The following is a 24,259-nucleotide window of genomic DNA, read 5'->3' as shown; positions in this document are numbered from 1 at the left end:
TTTTTGTGTGTTTATTTGTTCCCAATAGTGCATTGCTAATTTGGTGCTTTTTGCTTTGCTTTCATGTGTTATGGAGGCTTTGTGCTGGGTGGGGTTCCTACCTCCCATAGCGGGCAGGGAGGTACTTGCTGTGTCTTCTATCCCCTCTTATCTGTTTTCCAATTGCTTTCTGTCTTTGTCTTGGAATGAGATTGCTTGGTTTTGTCCTGACCGTGGTCGGAGTCCTTGGTTGAGAGGGAAACAGTCGAATGTATAGTTATAGTTTTGGGAGATGATATTTTTTTCCTTGTAAATCATCTCTCTGTTATGAATTGTATTATGTTTAGTTTACATATTATATTATATGATTTATAAACATTTGGGTGTGTTCCTCTTAGTTGGGACCTGTGCTTGTGTCTGGATGAGACTTTTAGGTGATCTCAAACTAAGTACTTTGATGGTGTGCTCTTGGAATCTACATCTGTTCCCTATTTGAACCAATTCCCCTTTGTCTTACCTTTTCTTTTGTGCTTTAATTGTAATTCTAGAACTTTTTACTATCCCATTTTCTTCCTTTTTACTGGCGCTTATATGACCTTAATGTGTTGCAAGCGCCGTAAAACCCTTAAAAACAAAAACAAAAAACGAGGCTTTGTGGTTGTTGTATCGTGTTTTGAATGGGGGTTCTGTGCTGCCGATGTATTGTGCTGCGGAGTTTTCTACTTACTTAATCCTCTTCGGGCCTTGAGGCACATAGGGCATCCACCAGACATCTCCATTTTTTGCGATCGGCTGCTTTTGCGGTGGCTGTATTCCAGGACAGGCCTGCTTCCTTTAATTCTTTCTCCATCGTCCTTCGCCAGGTTTCTTTGGGTCTTCCCCGCTTTCTCTTCCATCTGCTATCCAGTGCTGTCTTCTACGGACATGACAAAATGGATTATGCCGACTGAAGAAAAGTGTGAGAAACACACAGAAACGAGTCGTCTCGGCAAAAAATGTGAGTGAAAATTTAAATTATATATATATATATATATATATATATATATATATATATATATATATATATATATATATATATATATATATATATATATATATATATACTATGCGCTTGGATAAGAATCAGATAGTGGGAATACGGCGTATGTGGATGTTCTTTTTATATATATGATTATTTAATATAGACCAATGTACTATATTAATATGTACACTCAAAACAAATTCACACATAAACATAAACACACATATAAGCACGTTACACATACACACACACACACACACACACACGTGTATGTGTAACGTGCTTATATGTGTGTTTATGTTTATGTGTGAATTTGTTTTGAGTGTACATATTAATAAAGTATATCGGTCTATATTAAATAATAATATATATATAAAAACAACATCGACACACGTCGTATTCCCACTATCTGTTTTGCTATCGGGCATGCATTCGTTTTCACAATTTACATGGCACAGTATCTGGGAATTACCCTGGCATTTTCTGTGTTTCCAAAACGGGCCGACCACCCTCTCTCTTCATGTCAGATTCCTACGTTCACGAGCTGATAATATCCACGTGATATTTGTCTTATCTTGTTAAAAGGCTCGTGGGTGCTCGAATTTGTAGAGCATTTTAAACTCGTATGGAAACAGATCGGGTTCGAATCCGGATTTTCGATTTTTTTTCCTTCATTGACTCATATTTCCCTCTTTTCATCTATATTATTTTTTAAAAACTTTTATGATAATGTTTGTTCCGTATTTCAATTTTTTTAGAGTTTTTATATAGAGCAATGTAGGGCGGGACATGACGCCTGTTAAGCGACATTACAATTGTTCTCGGACAAAGACAACGCTGTTAACGGCCAGGTACTCATTTTACACCTGAGTACAATGAGAGAATGTGAGTAAAGAGTCTATTCCGAGGACTCAACTATGTGCCGAGCGAGGCTCGAACCCAGGACCTTCCGATCCGAAAGCGAGTGTCATACCACTAAACCACATAGCCGCACAGAAATACTTCAAAATTGAGTTATTATGAGAAACTATGGAACGTTTTTGTTGTCGTCGAGTTCATTTGGATTGAATAATGAAAAATATATCAAAACCAATAATCCTTCTCAATACGGTGTAATGTGGACATAGATTAGAAACGGGGCCAAATGGTCGTTTTCGTAACATTCGCCATAGAAATATTGCAATACTGAGTTATTATGAAAAACTGTGGAATGTTTTTGTTGTCAACGGTGTCCCTGGGGTAGGATAATGAAAAAACCAATCAATTACTGACAATCTGTCACCTATGGAATAATAGAAATCATTTTTCAAAGTTGCACTTTTATCATCACTATCATCATCACCATTATTATTATCATTATTTTATCATTATTACTATTATCATTATTATTATTACTACCATTGTTACTACTATCATATTATCATTATTTTTATCATATTATTATTATTATCATTATTATTATTATTATTATTATTATTATTATTATTATTTTATTATTATATTATTATATTATCATTATCATCATCATCATCATCATCATCATCATCATAATCATCATCATCATCATCATCATCATCATCATCATCATCATTATATTTCTGTTTTGTTTGCTTTGTTTTATTATTTATATAACCCATTTAGATTTGTTTGTAAATTGGAAATTCTTTGTTTATTTATGAGTTGTATCAACAATTGCCTAAAGATAACCTTTGAACTTGTTTTAAAATTCCTTTTTAGTAGGTAGCTTGGTTGGTGTAGCCTCGGAATAATCCCTTTTGTAGGCCATGGATTGCATAATTTTGTTGTTCACAGGCTTAAAAAAGTGGAGCTTTTACATAGAGCAATATCCACTAAACGTGCTCAAAGCGCTTTACAAGGGTTCCATGCCCAACAGCAACACAACAAGTAGGACGAGACATGACGCCTTTTGGGCGATATTCCAATTTTTATTCCGACAGAGACAACGCTTTTAACGTCCAGGTACTCATTTTACACCTGCGTATGGTGAGAGAATGTGAGTAAAGGTCCTCTTCAAAGGACTCAACTATGCGCAGAACAAGGCGACTTTCCGATCCATAAGCGAATGTTTTATGAATCACAAGACCACAAGACCGTTAAGCAGTTTAGTATTTATAATGTGAACCATGATTCTTTTTATATGCATAGTCTAGTTACTAACAATTAGTTTTCACAGTTAAGGTAAGAGTAATCTTGTTGTTTTCATGGCATTTTCTGTGTTTCCAAAATATGCTGACGACATTCTCTGCTTCTTTTTCAGATTGTCACATTCATTAACTGCTAATCCACATAATATCTTGATAGATGTCTAGTTAACCTCTATAATTTTTTATTTTAATTTGGTGTGGGGTGTTTGTTTGGACGTTTATTGGGGGGGGGGGGGGGGGGGGTAAAAATGCGTTGTTTCTTCAGTGTGCCCTTTGTTAGCTCCCTTTACATGATACTTGGGCGTTTTTGTTTCGTCTTTGTTTTGTTTATTCATTTTTAGTTCTTTTCTTGGTGAGTTTTTTATTTGTTTGGTTGTTTTGCCTTCCTTTTTTTTTTTTTTTTTTTTGCTTTTTTTTTTCTTCTATTCGCTCCCTTTATATGTTTCGCGTATTTTAAATATATATATATATATATATATATTATTATGACAAGATGTTTTACCCCTGATAAGCTCACTTGGACAATATTATGGGTGATTCATGTTGACATTAGACGGTTGTTTGGTGGATTATCTATAAAATAAATATTCCTTCAAGGAGTACCAAGCCGAAGGTATCTTAAGTTGACGCATAGATAGAGAGAGAAAGATTTACAATTTACATCAACTCATAATTTAAGCTCGACTTCTAGAATGGAATTTTCTGTGTTACTAAAACCGACCCACCATATATTCGACTGCTATATCATCTTCATACTCTCTATCTGATAATGTCAATATGCCATCTCTGCTGACTGATTTTGCTGCGGGCTGTGAATGATATTGGACTCATGTAAAACATCTGAGTATGGCTGAGCCGATATAATATTCCTATATATAATATATATATATATATATATATATATATATATATATATATATTATATATATATATATATATATTATATATATATATATAACAGATTCAAGTATGCCCAAATAAATCGTTTTATCATCATCCTCATCATCATCATATCATCATCATTATCATCATCATCATCATCATCATCATCATCATCATCATCATCATCATCATCATCATCATCTATTATTATTATTATTATTATTATTATTATTATTATTATTATTATTATATTATTAATCCATCATTATCATCATCACCATCATCACCATCATCACTATTATTATCATTACTATTATCACCATCATCATCATCATCATCATCATCATTACTATCATCTCCATTATCATTATCATCGTCATCAGTATAATATAGTGATCATTACTGTCGTTAAGAGCATTGACATTATCATCATTATCCACTCTATTATAATAATAGTCATCATCATCATCATCATCATCATCTTTATTATAGCTAATGGTTTTAACATTGTATTAGTCATTATCTCATCATCGTCATCATCATCATCATCATCATCATCAACATCATTATAATCATGATCAGCTTTATCCCATATTTATTGGTATCATTATCACCATTTACAATGTAAAGTGGCTTCCTTAAAATTCATTCTTTTATTATGATCGTTTACGTGCCTATAATATGCGTTCTTGTGCTATTCATTGTGGGAAATCCTAAACAAAGTAAACGTGTGACCAATCGCATCAAAACGGTGTTATGTCGGGTTGGTCAAGACGCTAAGAATTGAGTTTATATTCAATAATTTAAAGCTTAAGTTTAAAGTTTATGTTTGATTTAGGAGAATGAATTAAATTTTCAAAGAACCAAAAAAGTGAAATGTTACCTTTCTGACTTTAATATGTAAAACATTCTTTTTGGCAACTGGGTCATCCCGATATAATACTGTTTAGACATAGGAGTATATCGACGTGTACATATATGCAGGTCTGACATCCGAATCCACTTAAAGGCCTAGATTAACATTGTTGTAGTGGACAATATTTTGCGTCACTTTTGAGATTTCCATTACAACAAAGTGCCCATAATTAATAGGGTTATCAGACCTGCAAATAAGTGCACCTCTGTGTACATATTTGCAGGTCTGATAAGAGCGCTATTGCAGCTTGTTTTAACATTGTTTTTTAATGAACAAAATTCTGCGTTGGTTTGAGAGTATGTTCATTACAACAATGAGACGATAACAATTCTATCAGGATGATTATACGTCGGTTTAGACCTAATGGATCAAATATTAACATTTTGGCATAGGATTCATCACGATGTGATACCAATACGACGTGGTGGGTTATATTTAACTATGTGAGGGTTTCAGTTGTATTGCAAGCATACACAGCATTTATAAGAAGTCATTTGCTCACAGTTAAAAACTATTTCAGTGAATTTATTGTTTTTGCAAGTGTGACTGAGATGGTGTCTACTATACCGACTCATTCTGGGGGAAAAAACACAATAAAGCATGAACTTTTGCAGGTATGCTATCCGACTTTCCATCTCCTCCCTGCCCCCACACGCACATACACACACACACACATACACACCCACCTATCATACATTAAATACATTATTATACATACTATATATATATTTATATAAATTATTATATTATATATATATATATATATTATGTAGATATCTAACAAAACATTCTTCTTGTCGAGTGACCTTTATACTTATCTATATAAAAAATATATTCTAAATTTCCCCTCAAGTATATTCTGTATAATATATAAGCATAAAATTTATATATTAGTGTTGTTTTTCTTGTGTTCACCCAGCCCCCTCTTAAATCCTTCATGTCATTATAGGATAGTAACATCAAAACTCAAATCACACTTCTCCCAAAACTCAAATCACACTTCTCCCAAGAAGGCAAATTGTATCTATGAGGAATGTTATCGTTAAAAAAATTTAGTCCTCCAGATTTATTAGGCCCATGGAGCAGGAGTTTATCTCGGTTTCTAAAGCGTGAAACGGACAATAGCAAATATTTGCTACCCTTTGGATAGGACGCGTGTTTAACGCAAAGTACTTTCCGTCACATCTAACAAACTTAGCTACTCAATCACTGCTGCAATTAGATCTAAATTAATAATGGGCAAAATACACGCAGACAGACTAACAGCCTCATTCTGTTATAGTGTGGAAAAAATATTATCTAAAATTAAAATGATGATAATATATTTTTTTCAAAGTTTAAGTAAATGCATTCATTTTCCTTAATTAAGAGTATATATTGAACCCAAGTTTCATATTTCTAAAAGTAATTTACAATTCTAACTTTTAGCAGGCAGGTTAAGTGTCTCAATCTGTTCTCACAAGGCGGAGTAAAGCAAATGCCAAATGATGTGTTTAAAAATGAAATTATCGTGAGTAACAATTTCGAATGTTATGGGTATTTTTTATTTAATTTCCTTGTGGTATGGCGCTCGCTTTTGGATCGGAAGGTCCTGGGTTCTAGCCTTGCTTGGCGCATAGTTGAGTTCTTGAAACGTCTCTTTACTCACATTCTCTCACCGTACGCAGGTGTAACATGAGTATATGGCCTGGCCGTTAGCAGCGTTGTCTCTGTCTGAAAAAAATTGTAATATCGCCTAATAGGCGTCATGACTCGTTCTACATATTACGTGTTGCTGTTGGTCAGGAATCCTTTACAAAGCGCTTTGAGCACGTATTGTGGATATTGCTCGATATAAAAGCTCGAGTGTTTTAGGTGTATATGATTAATTTTTTTCTACAACAAAGAGTATGAATTAACCGAAGTTTCATATCATCTAATTTGGATAGAATTTTCCACATCTTGTCTTTCTCGACATAATACCGTTTTGATGCAGAGGGCCACATTATAAAGCAAAATAATAAAAGTGATGGGCACTGATCTTCGTTACCATTAGACATGGCCGTTATCCGACATTTCGACTGGGGTGTTAATGACCAAATAAGCGGACTAAATATCAACCGATATTAAGTACTTATTATGAATGTGATAGATATATTAAAAAAGAGAGAGAAAGATACTTGAAGTGTTATCTTTATTTCGGCGAAACATTAGATTAATGAATCGCATTTACCCTTGATCATGAATAGAGATACATAAATAGTTTATAATAATCAAGACATCAAATATGTCTATAATCGTATGGCGGGATCAGATGGAATTTCTGAAGCCTGAAAATAATATCCTATTATTTTCTACACAAGGTGTAATGCCTCTAATTGACACTAATAAGGTAATTATAGTAGATAAAAGTACTACGACTAACTACCTCGTGTCTACTACTATCTATGAAGTATTCTTTTCCAGAGACTTCAAAGACTTGAGACTAACCGCTGTTCAAATGGCATCGACAACCAAATCTACAATTAAGTGAAATGGTATCGTATAATGAGGGGGAAAACAAATAAATCGTTTTGGAAACCCATAACAAGAAAGAAATAACTAGCAGACGTTATTAGCGATTGGTTGTTTTTCGATAGGATTGTAGTCGCCATTGGTTGTGGTTTCATTTTAATTGTGTGTTCGTTATTGTTTTTGCTTTTCTTTTTTTTTCTTTGTTTGTATTGTAATTTAAAACTTTTTTATGGGGGGGGGGGGGGGGGGGGGAGGGGGCGCTGTCTTTTTTTTTTTTTTTTTTTTTTGGTTTTGTTTTCTTTTTGTTTTTGGGGATTTTTTTGTTTGTTTTTTTTTTGGGGGGGTGTTGTTTTTTGGTTCTCTGTGTTTTATGATTTTATTTTTTGGAGGGGTTTTGTTTTTGTCTTGTTTTGGTTGGGTTTTTTTTGTTTGTTTTTTTTTGGGGATTTTTTTGGTGTTTTTTATGGCGGGAGGGTTGTTTGTTTTTGATTTATTTATATTTTGGTATTTTTTTGTTTGTTTATTGAGGTTTGTTTGTTGTGAGTTTGTTGGGTTTTTTGTTCTTTGGTTGTTGTTTTTTTTTTTTTGGTTTTTGTTCTTTGGGTTGTTTTTTTTTTGTTGTTTTTTGTTGTTTTTGTTTTTTGTTTTTTTTTTTTTTTTTTTTTTTTTTTTTTTTGCATAACTTAGCTGAATCATTTCTTATAAATTGCGACCAATCGTATAAATATGGTATTATGTTTCAATGGCACTTATATCGAATATTGGATTCCAATCTAAATTTTAAAATTCTAGTTCATGAACAGCCAGTATATCAACCATCTGCGTATTGGAGAGAATAGACCTGAAAGATTGCCAGCTATATCAACCTTCAAGAAATTTAAGCTAACATGTGTTGGCCACATGAAATGACGCCTTACAAAAGAAAAAATCTGTATAATAATCAAAATTCTTAATATTGAACATTAAGACTCAAAACTTAACTCTCTCTCTCTCTCCCTCTCTCTCTCTCTCTCTCTCTCTCTCTCTCTCTCTCTCTCTCTCTCTCTCTCTCTCTCTCTCTCTCTCTCTCTCTCTCTCTCTCTCTCTCTCTCTCTCTCTCTCTTTGGCCCATCACGACATATTCCCTAACCAACGTGATGTGTAACCCACTTTCAAACTTGGTTAAAAATTGGTTTTCAATAACAGGTTATGGCCTGAAATAACCGAGGTCATCTGGAGACATCTGGTCATAAATAAGTTACGCAAGACCAGTAGTTTGTGAGTAATGGTTTTGTTGCCAACAATATCATACCTGTGTCATGCATATCAGCCGAGATATATTATTACACCTTGAAACATCCCTACCATATCATGTGGCCCACGCTGTCAATCTGGTATTATATAAGAATGAACTGGGTGAGTTGAGAATAAAGTCAAAATGATAGGAGTGAGGGACTGTATGGTTGTTTGTTTTGGCCCCTTATGGGGGCAGTTAATTTGTTTAGGTTTTTTTTTTGTTCTTGTTTTGTTTTGTTTTTGTTCGTTTGGATTGAGTTGTTGTTTTCTTTTCTTTTCTTTTCTTTGTATTTTTTTGGGGGGTGGGGGTTGTTTTCCTTTTTATGCTTTTTTTTTTTAAATTTGTTGTTGATTTTGTGATTATTTTTTTTGGTTGTTGTTTTGTTTGTTTATTTGTTTGATTTGTTGGTGGTTTTTGCTTTTGTTTGCTTTTGTTTTGTTTTGTTTTGTATTTTGCTTTTTTGTTGTTTTTTGTTTGTTTTGTTTTTGCTTTTTAATTGGGTTTTTTCGGGGGTGGGGGTTATGATTTGTTGTCCTTTTCTTTTTAGATTAAAATTAAGTCAAAATGTATCGCTCTCTTCAATAAAAACATGACCTGCAATTCTAAATTGTATAAGTTAACTCAAACATTGAATATTTAGCAATTGGGTTCACACCGACATATCACCGTTTAGAGCCGATTGGTGACATATCGTGTTGTTGTTGTTGTAGCTCTATAACAATGTGAAGGCCAACGTCCGCAACGTTATTCCTTCCAGGGCGAGCTAATTAGCCTAAATTATAACCAACCCACGACTTTGTAAACATTTTCCACAATAATCTCCAAATCATTTGTGAAAAGTCTTCACGAAACGGTAATACCTCTGGTTTTTACACAGAAATCAATAAGTGATTTTGCGGCTATATGGTCTAGTGGTATGACACTCGCCTTCGGACTAGAATGTCCAGAGTTCGAGCATATCGTCCTTTGATGAAGGCTCTTTACTAACATTCTCTCACCATACTCATTTTGGCCCAAAAAAAAGTCTCACGAAGTCCCAGGTTAAAGAGTTTTTTGCCAAGGTGAGGGTCTATTAAATCGATCGACATTTTAAAGGACGAGTTTTATGGTCAAATTTTAAATATGAGTTTTTCCAAATTACCGCAGTAAACTGGTTAAACTCGAATTTCTTTACATAGCAAGAACTTTCCGACATAATAGCATATTGTCGGGATGGATCACATATCATTTAAAACGAAATTGTTGTATGGTTAGGGGGCTCCGATAGCTCAGTTGGTAGAGCACTCGCTTTACAAGCAACGGGAGTAAGATCGATCAGCTGAGATATTTTTTCTGACCCCTCCCCCCCACCCCACCCCCGTCCACCCAGCAGTGAATGGGTAGCGGAGTATGTTAGATTTGGCGGAAAGTACCTTGCGACAGACCAGCGTCCTATCCTAAGGATAGCAAGCAATTGCTATTGTCTGTTCCACGCTATAGTTACCGGGATAAACTCCAGCTTCTTGGGCCGAATGGTTCTGAGGGATTACTTTTGTATGTTATGGTTAGAATTTTTAATATGTGGCTCTCTTCGGTTCAAAACCGTATTGGGTCGGGTTGAACCGATGCCAGGAAAGAGAGTTATTTTTAAGCTTCAATCACTTCTGGATGGACATGGGATCAGAAGGGGAAAAAATCTCTACTCCACCTGGGAATGATCTCGGTCCCTTTACTTTTGAACCGAGTGCTCTACCAACTGAGTTATCGGCACGGACCCCAAACTTATAAACTTAACCAAAGTCCCCATATTTATGACTCTAGCACTTAAATCATATGGAGATGACACGGTTTTTTAACATACATGTTAGGTCATTTTGCAGTAGAATATAGACGGATTTTTAATTCAGAAAAGTGAGTGGAGCAGGCACTTATGTTGGTAACAACAAGATATGAAGTGAGTAGAAAAGTGACAGAAGACAATAGATTGTCTTCTGGCACTTTTCTACTCACTTCATATCTTGTTGTTACCAACATAAGTGCCTGCTCCACTCACTTTTCTGAATTAAAAATTCACCCCATACACAGGAGCATACTCAATGTCTCAATCGTTTCTATGTTATATGTTTGTGTTGAGAATATTGGCTATTAAGCTTAACTGCTGGTCAAAAATAACTTCGCGAAGGTGGTGTGCGAACGAATCGGCGATCTCCAGAAGTGGGTGAGAGAGGGATCTAGAAATGACTATATATTTTTTGTGTTCGTGGATAGCTCACACGGTAGAGCCACGCTCTCACCTGCCAGGCGGAGTTGTCGTACCAAAAAGGTCGCAGGTTCAAACCCCACCGCCGCCGCGAATAAATTTTTATTCTCTATTGTCTTCTGGCACTTTTCTACTCACTTCATATCTTGAATATAGACGGAATGACATTTACATCACTATGCTCTTCGTTTTTGAATTTAGACAGTCATTTTAATTATTAGTTCTCTCTAAATATAATCAATCAGACTATAAACGTTTAAGGTGGCACATAGTTTTGTGTTGTTAAGTTTATCCGGCTGGCGGATGTTATGAGTATTTTACCTAAACGCATATCATCAATACAAAGCATATGAGTATTGTTTCTTGCAACTCGGGAAAATATGTGTTGAATAAAATAATAATAATAATAATAATAATAATAATAATAATAATAATAATAATAATAATAATAATAATAATTACAAAGCTGTCACCCGAAACAATCACACAAGCTTGATGACAAAATTACGAGCTTATCTGCCCTTGTTGTTATGAATAACATGCTATGCTAGTTCGAGGGATTTTCTCTCTCAGCGATGAGACATAGAAATGTGTATTACCAGGTTTGTAAAGAAATGCAGGTAGTTAACACTCAACGGAATTCAATACTAAGATATGACAAAAAAATAATAATATAATATGTAAATATGTATCTTCATTAACAGGTTTGTCTCCTAAATTAATGTCAAATAAATTTTAAATAGTAAGGTTTGTTTTTGTTTCTTTCTTTTTTCTTTTTGTTTTTTTTTTTGTTGTTTTTTTGTTTGTTTGTTTTTTGTTTGTTTGTTTTTTTTGGAGGGGGGGTCTTTTTGTTGTTTGTTTTTGTTTTTTGTTTTTCTTGTTATTTTCAATTTGCTTTGTTTTTCTTATGCTTTGTTTTCTTTTAGTTTTGTTTTGGTTGTATTGTTTTGTTTTGTTTTGTTTTTGTTTGTTTGGTTTTTTTTTTGGTTTTTTGTTGGGGGGGGGGGGGGGTTGGGGGGGGGGTTGGGGGGGGGGGGAGGGAGGTATTTTTTTAAATAGCAAATTGGATTAAAACTATCTGGCAACTTCAATCCGTCGTGTTCATGTATCACTATCAAATTCGACGTTATTGATTTTTGTTAGTTTTGCATTCTCGGTGTTTTTCCTTCAACAGACACGAGCGTCGCTTGTGGGAAAATTTTGGCTGTCGGAAATATTTCTAGCGCTTAACACTGTGACATACTCGCTGCTTGGTGGTTCAAGGTTATGAGGGACACATATTTCTTTCTCATCGTTGAGGGACTGAGGGAAGCGGCTACTGATTGTTATGAGCTGGCGCCTAGACATACTTGTCCGTAAATTAAATATGGAAAAAAAACTAGCCCGAGCGCCATGTGAAAAAAAAATGTCCAAAACTTTGAGTTTATATTTGGCGAAATATCCACAAAACGTGGTCAAAGCGCTTTACAAAAGGTCCCTAGCCTACAGTAACTGTTAACATTTACGACCAGACATGAAGCCTGTAAGACGATACATTTTGATTTAAACAACACTGTTTACGACCAGGTACTCATTTTAAACCTGAGTACGGTGAGAGAATGAGAGTAAAGAGTCTTTTCCAAGAACTCAATTATGCGCGGGTAGGAGCGGACTCGAACCAGGAACTATCGGTCCGGGCGAATGTCATTCCACAAGACCACTTGACCTACTTAAAGAGTATGAATACCAAAAAAAAAAAAAGAACATTAATCTCGTTTTGTCACTCGATCCTTTTTTTACACATCAAAGAGATATATAAAGGAAATTGGAAACAAGTAAATATAAAAAGGTGACAAATGATGAACGGAGGACATTTTATTGTATTTTTATAATCACTCATCTCCTCGCTTTCAACATAGAAACGTTTAACCATTAGCGGTTACTTGAAGCAGAAGAACATTTTAAATATACTTAGTAAACTTGTATAAATGGCAACTACTTCAAAATGCATGTGTAACTAATGGTTATAATAGTATTTCTTGTAATGTGTTCCATTTTCTGCTTTTTGCCTATGTCATTGTTCCTCAAAGCTGCCTCTGTTGTCGTTCAGCAGTAGAACTTAGAACCGGAGATGCAAATGGTCTGTGGTTGAACTCGATTTTTTGGAATCCGTAACAATTCATTTTTTAATTATTTTTTTTTCAACCCGAACCTTCTGTTGTACAATGTTAAAGGTTAAGAATCAGGGCCCGTTTTTATGAAAATAAACGCGGACTAGCGCTTAGTCTCTATCTTTAGTCAAGGACATGAAGACATCCGCTGACCAACTAAGTCCCAGACTAAAATTGTGGCCCCTTCGGACTAACTTTGTCTAAGTTTTAGTTATTTACTGAGGACGGACTTCAAGCTTATTTTAAGACTAGTAACTAGGATACATCACAGCATCCACAAGATAGCAGCTATTTTTAGATTGAGAGAGCTTCGATTCGGAAGGAAAATACGTCGGTTACGAATGGTAGAGGCAAAAGGCGTCTTTTTCCTATTGACAACGGCTTTAAAAAACTGTAAGTTAAGTATAGGTCGTCGGAAGTACACATTTTTGTGAGTAAAAGCTTTTTTTAAACCCGATCTAAACAGGGTCCGCGAGTTGCGAGTGAATGGAGACTCAAATAGAAGGGTTTGCTTCAAAGAACAACAACAAAAAACGATTCGAAAATGCAGTGGAGACAAAAGTTATTCTACTGGCATTGTGACTGACTGAATCAATGTGATTCATCAGAACACACTTTCTGTTTTGTTTGTTTGTTCGTTCGTTTGTTTTTAGTTCAATTTGTGTCAGTTCAAGTGAAACTTTCACTGGCCTATATAGAATTGACAGTCGACCACGGACATCATTGTAGTCTGATCAGTTAACAGTCAATATCACGTGATTATATCATGGCAAAAGTAAGTTCAAATATGAAACGGAACAAAATATTATCTATACCAGATATGTTGCCAATTTCCTCTTTGGAGATCTTTTACGTTGAAAGTATGAAGGCTGGTATCTTACCGGCCATCGTGTACTAGAGAGCCTGATGTTACCAGCACAAAATATCCGAATTAGTCACCGTCTTTACAACAACCACTTCTACGCAGGAGACTGGAAAACATTCATAAAATTCGATTTTTTTCGCCACCTACTTCGCTTAGGCTTAAGACTAGCAAGTCATTTACAAGACTAATAACTAAATCTAATCCGATTACATATATTTGGGCGCAGGGCTGCTAGATGACAAGCCCATGGAGTGTGTGTGGGGGGGGGGGGGTATCCACGTGTCTACAGTTTTAAACAATTTCTATTGCTTTCTATCCTTTAGATAGAGCGTTTACGGGAACGAAGAAGAGAAGAAGAAGAAGAGAAGAAGAAGAAGAAGAAGAAGAAGAAGAAGAAGAAGAAGAAGAAGAAGAAGAAGAAGAAGAAGATAGAGCGTTTATCTATCATAAGGTAGAAGTTCCAGAATTATTGCTTTTAAGGGCTCCCATAATCTTTTGATATATAGGAAATGCAGATCTTTTGGCCGAAATGAGAAAATTGACGTTTTGTCAGTGTACATCGAAATGATGGGAGAGGGGCACGTTCACACAGTATTAATTATGAACAACCAAACAATCAATGGGAAGTAATTGAAAAAAATATTAATTGTGAAAAAAGTAACAAATAACGTTTAACAAATAAAGAATTACCTGTCATGAGAGGCAATGAGAGGTTATGCCCACATTAATATTAAACTGTGTCAACAACTTTTTGTTTGAATAGTGAGATAAAGGATATAATAAATGGGTTATCATTTCTATTCATACGCCATTTTTAGGTTTTGCAGGGGCTCGCAGTTACATTCTGTCGGCCGGCTTGGGAGGTCAGCTCTTATTGCCTCTTTCTACTCCTGCAACTTTTGTCACTTTCCTGTCTGTTTTTGACACTCACAGCTGGGTTTGCCCTGACCTGGCTGTTATACTGAGATCTTTCTGCAATAGTAAAAAAGTCAAATGGATTTTCCTTTGAAGATAATGATATTTGCTCTAGAAAATTAAAATGTTATCTTTAGCTCTGTTGTTTTTTTTATTGGTGGGGGTGGGGGGGGGGGTAGGGGGGTTTTGCTCATGATTAATATTTATATTTTTGACAGGAATCCCACGAACGTAATTGGTTGAAGCGTAATCGTACGATATACATGTTGGTCGCGTTGGATATTGGTATCGATATTTTTGTTTTAGTAAGTGTGTGCGAAGTAAAAGTTCTCAAACCGTTTAATTGACGCCTTTGCATGTTTTGATTACAAAAACCGTACAATGAAAAATTTGGCGTGCTGTGGAGAAAAAAAAATTTTGTCAGAAACCATGTCCCCAATTATCAGCCGATTGATATGACACTCACTTTGGCAGAAAGTCACAAACATTGGACTACAGCAGTCTCAGGACTGAATTTATATTTGCCAATCTGATGGTCATGTTAATTGATCCATATTTGAAAAGCAAGTTTTCTGGCCAAATTTAAAAACCGTGGTGGGTTTGGGTTTATTCAGAGCACGACACTACTGTATAGACTCATATCAAATTGTCAGTAAATGAATGATCGTCGTACCCGTATCACAATGATACATCATCAGGTGCCATATACTAAATAGGTGACCTGGTAAATTTGAGCTTCGGAGCTTTTATATAGAGCAATATCCACTAAATGTGCTCAAATCGCTTTACAAGGGGTCCCTAGAAAACAGCAACACAACATGTAGAACGAGGCATGACGCCTGTTAGGCAATATTTCAAATTTTTTCGGACATAGACAACGCTGCTAACTGCCATGTACTCATTTTACACTTGAGATCGGTGAGAGAATATGAATAATGAATCTTTTCCAGGGACTCAACTATGAGCCGAGCGAAGCTGGAACCCAGGATATTCCTATCCGAAAGCGAGTGCCATACCACACGACCACAAACCCGCACAAACACTCATTGAAATACTGTGATTGTAGCGATAGCAAAATAAAAATGTTATATTAATGAGTGAATATTTACAAATAAAAAGCGAATAATATATAGCATAATTACATGTTTGGCCATGCTAGGCGTTAAATCTTATTATTTTTTTGGCAGATTCGATTTGTTTGTAACACTAAGGCCCCAAAACCACTGGACCAATTGTCAACAAATTTTACATGGTGTTTTTGAGATGTATTAGACATCGTAATGACTTTATCAAAATATCAATTTTGTTTCGTAAAATCCCATCGAAAACAGACGTCGTCATTTTAGCACTTGGGTTGTGTGTCAACCTTCCGGTTAGCTAGTGTGGCAATGAGATGGGAGTACTTGCATTGAATCGATACTAGATAGTAAACCGTCTCATTATTTTGAATACAATCAATTTCTTTAAATTTATATAAACCATTTTCCGGTCTTAACATTGGGAATGAATTCTACGATAAGTGACAGAAAGTTATAGTATTATATTGAAACCAGAAAATATCTCTCCGTTCCAAAATAGAAAGCTCCGTGGAGTTCTCTTACGAAGTCGAAAAATGTATTATCTATAAAGACAATAGAAATTGAGTTCAAATTTTATTCAACACTTGAATCATACATTTTGAGTTGATCGACTTATCATCACGTTCACTGAACGGATAGCTATGTTTGTAGCCCAATATGGAGACAAGGAAGTGCTGTGCCTCATCCATCAGTAGAGTAGATCTAATATCTTCACACACATTCAAACACACACTTACACAAACACACACACACACACACACACACACACACACACACACACACACACACAAATAAAAGATTTGATGTAAACATCTTCATTTTTCCGGTAAGTACCTCATGAATCCATTTAATCTCTTAGTCCACCTTATTCAGTGATACGAGTAATGGCCCATTAGGCATCATTGGATCTCGTTAAGAAAAATTGTGTAGATGGCTATGGGTTGAGAATAAGGGAGGGAGATGAGGGATGGCGGGGAGGGAGATGAGGGATGGCGGGGCGGGAGAGGAAATAATTACCGACCTTTCCCTGGGATCTCGTTTATATTTTATTCATTAGATAGAGTAACACGCTCTTATCAATAGGATCGGCGAGAAATCGATGAGACGGAATTATCAATCTAATGAATTATGACGGCAGAGTTGTTAGTTCAGGTGTTTCTTCATCGAAAGCTTTAGGGTTTAACCCAAGTAAAGAAGTTGATTTCTTAAAAATATTAAATAAATTACGCCCTTTTGCGCGACTTGGATGTGTCGAATTGCTCCAACATAGTTTACTATTGTTTTTATGATAAAAGCACATCATCCAAAATTCTTGGAAGCCTATTAATACTGTTTGAATAATAAACCTTATTGTGGGCCTACATGATGTTACTTATGTATGCCCATGCTTTAGAGATGGATCTAGTAGGGATTTCTGTTCATGTTTTTCTCATTTTTCTATAGAGATTGGCTAATCATGTTGATGAATTACAAGAAAAGACGGTGTCTCTGGCCAAAGCGGTCGATCTCGTTACATCTGGAGGGATGGGCTGCAAATGTGATGCCAAATTAAACAACCTAAACTGGAGAACAGTCCGAGACCATGTCAAGAAACGATACAGCAAAATGAGAGAAGATACTTATTGCTTACTCAAATCGCTAGACTGCACCCGGGATCGATCTCCGTCCCTTTGATTGTGAATCGAGTGCTTTACCAACTGAGCTATCGGGACCCCCGCCTAGGTCTATTGGTCTCATGTCATGGTCTACAAAGACAGTTGTTTCGTTCATTTCAGACGTTAATTATTGCTCCAGATTGTTTTATTCTCGTTTTTGCATGCTTGTCATGATGGATGTGGAATGACCCCAAAATGGTGAATATGCGAATAAAGAGAGAATTTGGATTTATGAAGTGTCGTTCCTTTTTTTTAATGTCATTTGTACAGAATCCAAGTGTGAATGGCTGTCGGATATTTGTATTGTGTTTGTGTGTTCACCTCATCAATAGAAACTTTATGACAATAAACTGAAAAAGTAGAGTGTGGAATTTTCCCACCTTGCCCTATATAATATGAACATTAAATCGCCCCAGATATCGAGGAATTTCTGTGATGCAATGGTAGTCTGACAGGAAACCTGGAGATCTCAGGTTCGATCTTCATTCAGCACTTAGAGTCTGGTGTCTCGGAGTCATCTTATTATATTATTATTATTCGAGGTCCGCTGATTGTTTTCAGGGGATGGGGGGTGATTTGTATTTTCCTCCCTGCTTTGATTGACATTTTTTCATGAACACCTTTGCCTTTTCATACTTTGATCTTACACCAGTACCTGCTCGCATATTTTTCATATGAAGAAAAAACATAATAAGTAGAGTGCAAGAAAAAAAAAGGAAAACTTTACGACGCTACTTCAATAAGAGGTAGAAACCAAAAATAATCGAAAATTTACAAACAATCAGAAAAAAACCTTACATTAATTCTTGCCAAATTTAATAGAATAATGCTTCATTGGTTTAGAAACTAGTTATGCCGTTATACCAAACTCGTATAAACATCACGATATCGAAAGTTTCCAAATTTGCGTCTTGTTTTAGCTATGCAGTTTACCAGTGTAAGAAGTTGCGCGTCTGGTTGAAAAACAAATGATCAATCGAGACAAAGTCTGGATAATTTTTTTTCTTTTTTTTTTTTTTTTTTTTTGCTTCTAACAATGCTACATAATTTTCTGTACGGGCAGAAATCATATTCGATTTATTTCCAATGATTAATATCCTTCATGTACCCTGATTGGAATCCCATGGACTACAGCATTTGGTCATTGCAGGTTTATAAGGGTGGTGCAACGTTTTACAGACAGAGTTAAAAGAGTCGATGTAAAATGCATAGGATCGACTCACTATTCAAGACATTTGGAAATCAATTGGATCGTGTGAAAAAAATGATACGGATTAGTCATAAAGTAAAATGAGGGATCGAAAGATCACATCACAATTTGATAATTACGGCTAAAATCTTCTAGCTATATGGCAGTTTTGAGTTGTGATTATTGAAACAACCGCGAATTAAACATTTTCAATAAACATTTTTAAAAATCTGTATAGATACACAAATTTGAATGATATGGTTTGATTGTGGTAAAATTTCATACTTATATAGTAGTAGTGATAGTAGTAGTAATAGTAGTAGTAGTAGTAGTAGTAGTAGTAGTAGTAGTAGTAGTAGCAGTAGTAGTAGTAGTAGTAGTAGTAGTAGTAGTAGTAGTATAGTAGTAGTAGTAGTAGTAGTAGTAGTAGTAGTAGTAGTAGTAGAAGTAGTAGTAGTAGTTGTTGTTGTTGTTGTTGTTGTTGTTGTTGTAGTGGTAGTAGTAGTAGTAGTAGTAGTAGTAGTAGTAGTAGTAGTAGTAGTAGTAGCAGTAGTAGTAGCAGTAGTAGTAGTAGTAGTAGTAGTAGTAGTAGTAGTAGTAGTAGTAGTAGTAGTAGAAGTAGTAGTAGTAGTAGAAGTAGTAGTAGTAGTTGTTGTTGTTGTTGTTGTTGTTGTTGTTGTTGTAGTGGTAGTAGTAGTAGTAGTAGTAGTAGTAGTAGTAGTAGTAGTAGTAGTAGTAGTAGTAGTAGCAGTAGTAGTAGTAGTAGCAGTAGTAGTAGCAGTAGTAGTAGTAGTAGTAGTAGTAGTAGTAGTAGTAGTAGTAGTAGTAGTAGTAGTAGTAGTAGAAGTAGTAGTAGTAGTAGAAGTAGTAGTAGTAGTTATTGTTGTTGTTGTTGTTGTTGTTGTAGTGGTAGTAGTAGTAGTAGTAGTAGTAGTAGTAGTAGTAGTAGTAGTAGTAGTAGTAGTAGTAGTAGTAGTAGTAGTAGTAGTAGTAGTAGCAGTAGCAGTAGGAGTCGTGTAGTAGTGTAGTAGTAGAAGAACCCCCATCGTTTCGAATTTGTTATTCTCTATTTGTCTTCTAGCACTTTCCTACTCACTTCATTTCTTGTTATTCTTAACATAAATGCCTGTACACCAGAGTTCTACAATATGTTACGGTAGACTTCTGTGCTGCACTCACTTTTGTGAACGCTCATAGAATGCAGCTTGGAAACATTACATTTAGCCGTGATTACGTGATTATTCTTTATACTCCGTATTCATCCGTTTGCATGCTGTACGGGAAGTGTTTTACTTTATTTGTTTGTTTTTGTTTTGCTTTTTATTGATCTCTATTTTCTTGTGTATCTTATTTTATAGACACACATTTGTTACCTTTTATGAAAAGGCATCAACAACATTGTTTATTACGACCTCGATATCCGATCCTCATTTTTTGTCTAATAGCAATATCAATTTTTCACTCAATTTCGACGGAATCTGTATGTCTTACTTAAGGTGTCCATAAAACTCACGACATCATTCTTTTCGTACTAAACGATTACATAAGAACGCCCGCCAATAAAAACCTTACCTTGAACCAGCAATAGCATGTTGTGAATGGATGGAATTTTCCGTGTAGACTTTTTTCTACGATATCCAGGTCGCCATGATCTTCATTTACTGACAAAGTCAATGTAATAAATCAACATTCCTTGGAAGTGAACATCGGATAGTTGGGAATTCGGATATACGACACAACTGTGAATCAATGTCTCAAATAGAATTATGTCGCCCTAGTTCTTGAAAATTAGAAGGTGAAAAGGTCGAAACTTGGGTCATATGTATTAACTGTGTTGAGGAGAATTGGGGGGAAAAAAGGGGGGGGGGGGACAGAGAGAGGAGGGCAACATATGGCTCAGTGGTAGAGCACTTGATTGTGATACACGGAGTTCCCTGGTCCAGTCGATATATTTTCTGACCCCTCTTTCCACCCAGCACTGGTTGTATACCTGAATCTGTTAGATTAGTTAACAGACCATTGCGACTAGCTCTCTAGTCCTAAGGGTAATAAACAATTTCTACTTTCTGCTTTTAAGAAACCGAATAAACTCTTCGGGGTCTAAAGGACTATTAATTAAGAGAAAGAAAAAAAGGAGAAAAGAAAAATGAAAAAAAGAAAAATCTTGAATGCAATATAGAAAAAATACAGATTTATTATATTTTAAATTTTAAAAATTATGTTTTTATATTTGCTACACGCTGACACATAATGCATGACATTTTAACCCTCTTCATTGACACAACGCTTTGGAATTAATATATTTACACGATGTGATCTTTGTTCAGGATAAAGAATCGAATATGGAAAACGATAAGATAAGAATAATTAAAAAGTCTAAAATACAAGATGTACGGTAGACTTTATTTTACTATTGAACAGTGTTTTTGTTTTGGTAGAATAATACATCGTGCACACAAAGAGTACAGACATTCAAAGATAAGAAAGAAGGAATGTATCGCACTGACACAACTTTAGGTGCACAAAAGTGAGTGGAACAAGAAATAAAGTGAGTGGGAAATACCAGAACACAATAGAGAATAAAAACTTCGAGGCAATGGGGGCTCGAACCCACGACTCGGAGTGGTCGATAGCGTAGACTGTAGAGTCACGATCTCCAAGGCCAGGCGGAGTTGTACCAGTAAGGTCGCGGGTTCGAGCCCCCATCGACGCCGCGAAGTTTTTATTCTCTGTTGTCTTCTGGCACTTTCCTACTCACTTCATTTCTTGTTATTTAGGTCCACAACTATCTTGACAAAGAGGAATTTATGATATTTATAATAAGAAATGAAGTGAGTAGAAAAGTATCAGATGACGATAGAGAATAAAAACTTCGCAGCGATAGGGGCTCGAACTCACGACCCTACTGTTTCGACAACTCCGCCTGGCCGCGAGAGGGTAGCTCTACAATGGACCATTGGTGCTATCCACCACTCCGATTCGTGGGTTCGAACCCCCCATTGCCTCGAAGTTTTTATTCTCTATTGTCTTCTGGCACTTTTCTACTACTTCATTTCTTGTTATTATCAACATAATAAGCGCCTGCTCCACTTATGATCTTTAGTTTTGCAAGCAAAAAGATGATTGTTGAACATTGTGTTCCATTAATTTATTGTATAATTTGATCAGTTCATAGGTTGTGAATCTTTAGTTATTGCTGTAGAAAATAATGTACAAAACTTAATATGACTGCTTTTTAAAAAGTACAAAATATCGAACACGGACGTTTCGGACCTAAATCATTCTTCAGCAAATTAAAAAATATTGAAAACGTTAATACTTTGAATATTTACCAGACGGTTGGAATTTTTTTTAAATGATGTATTCATTGATTTATTTTTTACAATTATGGAGAGCCCACAATATTGGTGGGAAATAATGGCATTTTACGAACGGGGTGCTCAGTGCTCATCTACTGTTGAAATTAACATAGAATCTTTTGAGCCATCAATAATAATGAATTATCCTTAATTTAATAGTGGTTTGCAAGTTACTCGTATATCAGTGTAAAAATATTTTATAATTTCTAGATTTGCCAGTAATTCTGCGCTCGTCGGTAAAGAAATTTAATATGGGGTGTAAACAACAATTTAATGCCCTACACTATTTGTGACCCATCGTCTCAAAACGGTATTGTGTCGGGATGAACCAGATACAAAAAAGCCGAAATTAATGCCAAACTGGACAATGACATGAATTAATAGTTTTGGTATCCTGAAATATGGTATTATCCTCAATAAAACATACAAACTCAATCTAAGTCTGGTATTTCTGGCTATAAATTCAATTGTTAGCATCTTGATAATCCCGACATAATACCGTTTTGAGGCAAGGGGTCACATTTTTCAAAAGAATAGATTACTTTTTTACAGTCCACAGCTTCTAGCAGCACAGTATCATTTTGATTTGACGGTAGGGTATTCGACTTACCTAAATCCTTATAGAGTCAGGATTATTTTTTTCTTTCATGGTTAAACATCTATTTTATTCGACCTGTTTATTTTGGGTAACTGAATCTGAGTAGGCTCCGATAGAAAGTACTTTTGTGAAAGATCAATGTTTTGACTAAAGGCTGTAAAACCAGTGTAGTGTTTGATCCATTTTACATTGCCGAGATGAATATACTTATTCTGGCTCTGAAGGCTTCAGCAAAGAGACAGTAAAACAGACTAAAAATAATAAAATCAAAAAAAATTAAAACGAAAGCGAAGCCCTTCATGACAAAAAGTGATTTAAGTCCTTCTATCGTCTCCCTCAAAGCATAGAATTAAACGAATGAGAATACGTACGAAGCCTAAAAAGTGTCCACCAATGAAAGCATTCAGCGCCATTTTGTTGTTGGCTGAGAATGTAGTAATTACCATTCATTCGGTATCTATGTCAACATAACGACACAAGAAAAACAACAAACAATATCAAAATCACAATAAAATGTTTCAGAACTGTTGCGTATATTTATGGCACAACGAAGCTGTCAAAAAATGAACTTAGAGAATGTGTGTAATCATGTATTATAATAACCTGTAATGTGTTTTCCAACACCACATCATCTACTACTACAACCACCACCATAATATCATCACTAACACTACTACTACAACCACCAGCCCCACATCATTATCACTACCACTACTATACACCACCACCAGCACATCATCATCACTACCACTACTACAATCACCAACCACATCGTCATCACTACCACTACTACTGCAACCACCACCACCTATCATCATCATTACCACTACTACCACAACCACCACACCACTACTACTACAACCACCACCACATCACTACCTCAACTACTACAACCACCACCACATAGCATCACTACCACTACTACTACAACCACCACAACCACATCGTCATCACGACCACTACTACTACAACCACCACCATATCATTACCATTACCACTACTATACTACAACCACCACTACCACCATTCATTACCATTACCACTACTACTACAACCACCACAACCACATCGTCATCACTACCACTACTACTGCAACCACCATTACCACCATATCATCACCATTACAATACTACTACAACCACCACAACCACATCATCATCACTACCACTACTACTACAACCACCACCACATCATCATCACTATTACTACTACAACAACTACAACCACCACCACATTATCATCACTACCACTGCTACTACTGCAACCCACCACCATATCATCATCATTGAAATATTTTTTTTTTTAATTGAGCTTTAATAGTGCAATATCTACTAAATGTGCTCAAAGCGCTTTACAAAGGGTCCCTGGTCAACATTTAACATGTCGGACGGGACATGACGCCTGTTAGGCGATATTACAATTTTTCGGACAAAGACAACTCTGTTAACGGCCAGGTACTCATTTTACACCTGAGTACG

At 35.6% G+C, this 24,259-nt stretch overlaps 3 long non-coding RNA genes across 4 annotated transcripts in view; 1 reads left to right on the top strand and 2 right to left on the bottom strand.

Moving 5' to 3' along the window:
* LOC144972041 (uncharacterized) overlaps positions 1 to 24,259 on the bottom strand; it is a 509,884-nt gene that overhangs the window by 137,728 nt on the left and 347,897 nt on the right. The gene's annotated exons all lie outside the window — the stretch shown is intronic.
* LOC144972039 (uncharacterized) lies at positions 5,456 to 17,797 on the top strand. Its single transcript, XR_013645243.1, has 2 exons — positions 5,456 to 5,577; positions 17,424 to 17,797. It is a non-coding gene; the product is annotated as an uncharacterized LOC144972039 (long non-coding RNA).
* On the bottom strand, positions 5,481 to 20,632 carry LOC144972040 (uncharacterized). Of its 2 annotated transcripts, none has more exons than XR_013645245.1 (4): positions 20,397 to 20,632; positions 14,677 to 14,958; positions 8,748 to 8,826; positions 5,481 to 5,539 (listed from the first exon to the last, which is right to left on the bottom strand). It is a non-coding gene; the product is annotated as an uncharacterized LOC144972040 (long non-coding RNA). The 2 variants fall into 2 exon arrangements; XR_013645244.1 differs by lacking the exon at positions 20,397 to 20,632 and adding an exon at positions 20,198 to 20,337.

This window comes from Berghia stephanieae, chromosome 4, assembly GCF_034508935.2.
Source record: "Berghia stephanieae isolate SIO BIC M18660-M18661 chromosome 4, UCSD_Bste_1.3, whole genome shotgun sequence".
NCBI lineage: Eukaryota > Metazoa > Mollusca > Gastropoda > Nudibranchia > Aeolidiidae > Berghia > Berghia stephanieae.
This window is presented reverse-complemented; position numbering and strand designations above follow the sequence as displayed.